Source organism: Hoplias malabaricus, chromosome 2, assembly GCF_029633855.1.
Source record: "Hoplias malabaricus isolate fHopMal1 chromosome 2, fHopMal1.hap1, whole genome shotgun sequence".
Lineage (NCBI taxonomy): Eukaryota > Metazoa > Chordata > Actinopteri > Characiformes > Erythrinidae > Hoplias > Hoplias malabaricus.
Genome location: NC_089801.1, coordinates 8829694 through 8832401, shown reverse-complemented (window position 1 = coordinate 8832401; position 2708 = coordinate 8829694).

Here is a 2708-nt window from a genome sequence, read left to right as displayed (position 1 = left end):
TAAAAGACAGTATTAAAAACCTGCAAAATGTCTGCGTGACTCGTCTATGTTTAAGCTGCGAGTGGCCTTCTGTATATTAAGGAAACTCAATTATAAATTCAGGGCGGCACGGTGGTGCAGCAGGTAGTGGTGCAGTCACACAGCTCCAAGGACCTGGAGGATGTGGGTTCGATTCCCGTTCCAGGTGACTGTCTGTGAGAAGTTGGTGTGTTCTCCCCGTGTCCGCGTGAGTTTCCTCCCAGAGTCCAAAAACACACGTTCATAGGTGGATTGGCGACTCAAAAGTGTCCAAAGGTGTAAGTGAATGTGTGTGTTGCCCTGTGAAGGACTGGCGCCCCCTCCAGGGTGTATTCCCGCCTTGCGCCCAATGATTCCAGGTAGGCTCTGGACCCACCGCGACCCTGAACTGGATAAGTGCTTACAGATAATGAATGAATGAATTTTGAATTCAAGTAGTTGACCTCTGAATTCCCTCTGATGTTTTAGTTACTTACTGACATTTAATTCTCTTGCTGTAAAAGCTGTAGAATTCAGGTGCTTCATCCTCCAGGGATAACGATGGTTCTACCCGGTACTTTTAAGAAGATGGTTCTATATAGAACCTTGAACACATTAAAACATTTTACACGATTAAAATGGTTCTTTGCATCATGAAGGTGTTTTTCCATTGGAGCTGGGTGTTTCTGTATAGCACCTTTTTAGAGAAGGGTTCTATATGGCACCAAAAGAGTTCCCCTATTATTATTTTTTGATGCAAAAAAAACCTTTTTAATCATGCAAATGGTTCTTTGTGTTCAAGGTTCTATATAGACCCATTTTATTTATTTAAAAAAAACTACAACCTCCTCTGTTTTAGTGTAAATACACAGTACTGTGAAAGTATGTGCAACATTGAGATGTGAAACACGTCCTGGATCTGGCTTCTAACTTATTTCCTCACATCCACGCTCACTGATGCACAACAAGCCTCAAATTCTCCATAGAATAGTGCTTCAAGTTCAGGAGCTCCAGCTCAAGAGGGGTGTAGGGTCAAAGACACACTGTTCTTGAATATCAAAACCAAAGACGGGACATGTACTACGGAGGAACATTATTTAATAGACCCCTTTGGTGTGCTCATATCCTTTAATTACAATTTCCATTCTTCTTTAATGGTTCAAAGAAACCTCAGATTTTGCTACATCTCCAGACCTCAGTTTTGTGTTCCGTCCTATTAACATTTCTCAATAACACACCTTTAGATGTAATAACAAGTTTAAAAAGGGGGTTAATTATAGACAGAGATTAAAGAAAAGTAACTGGCAGTTTCTTTAAACTTGTCTTAATCACCAGCGTTACACAGTCCTGGTTAAGGTGTGTATGCTTTAAGACCACTGCATTTAACCCATTAGTGGCATTGAAAACACACACAAACAGCAGTGGGCTGCTCTCTTTGGCGCCTGGGAAGCGTTTAGGTACAAGCCCAGGACTCTAACCATTAGGCCACAGCTGCCATCTCAGTGATCCATTCTGCTGTAGCTCACTTAATTCAAGTTTTAAAAAACTGAAGCACTAACGTTACAACATTACAACCTGCAGCATGGATGTTATCAACAGTATTCTTGTGTTTGAGTACCAGTGTACTGTTGTACAGTGTTCTATAACAGAACCCAAGAGATATGTGAGAAGTAAAAGGATGTTAATAAAGGGGTGAGAATGATTTCCTCTGCAGCTGCATTCAGCCTTTTGGGCAGTGTAAGAGAAGAGGTCCCAGGAAATTTGAGGAATGTTATTTACGGGGTAACAACAAGGGCTCTATTATGGAGTTCACAGCAGGAGTCATACTGGAGTCACGGACAGTGGCCAAAGAATGGAGGGGGGAGTGTTCTTACTCAACAAGAGTGAAAATTTGCCTAAATACAGTTTTTAGAATCGTGTTAAAGTACCAATATACAGACAGTACACATTAATATAACGATTCACAAAATGACCAAAGACATTCCTCAATCACTTCTCTATTGTACATCCTACAGATGTTTCCTAAAGTTGATGAATTTTGACCTGAATATATAGCGACATCTGTATCGCGTTAACCAGACATTGTTGCCTTTGTGGCTGCAAAGGGTTGTTTACATTCTCCCATTCCTCTGCCGCTCATTTACAGAAGTCTAAAAACACTGCGCAGTGATTGGTTCAACTCAGACGTTTTGTACAAAAGCAATGGGTGTCAATACTTGGTGACTTTTTCAAAAATTCCGTTCTTCAAGAGCACAATTTATTGGTGTGATACAACTGATGGGGAAATGACTGACACTGGGCCCTTTAAGGAACCAGGGGGGCTCTGGCCGCTGGAAGCTGGGTCTCTGCGGCTCGGTTTGGCTTCCTGGAGTCTTCAGTGAACTTTTGGAACCGAACACAAACATGGAGCCTGTGTCCAGTCCGTCCTCCTCTCCCCTACCCCCTCCCACCTTCGCTGTTCTGAAATACTGAGAAGTCTGCGCAGTTCGTCACGAAATTAACGGTTTATCCCCACACACGTCCAAAGGTACGGTACACCGCTTTCTGAATGTAACGGTGTTAAAGCCGTGTTTGGGCTAGTTATATTTTCTTTTTTGTTTGGTTTTTGGGGGCAGTGAAGAGGATTAGGTCAGACCTGTGTTAAACTGGAGAAGGTTGGAGACACTTAGCTAGCAATTCGTCTACATTTTAGTTAGAAATTTTAAACGAGA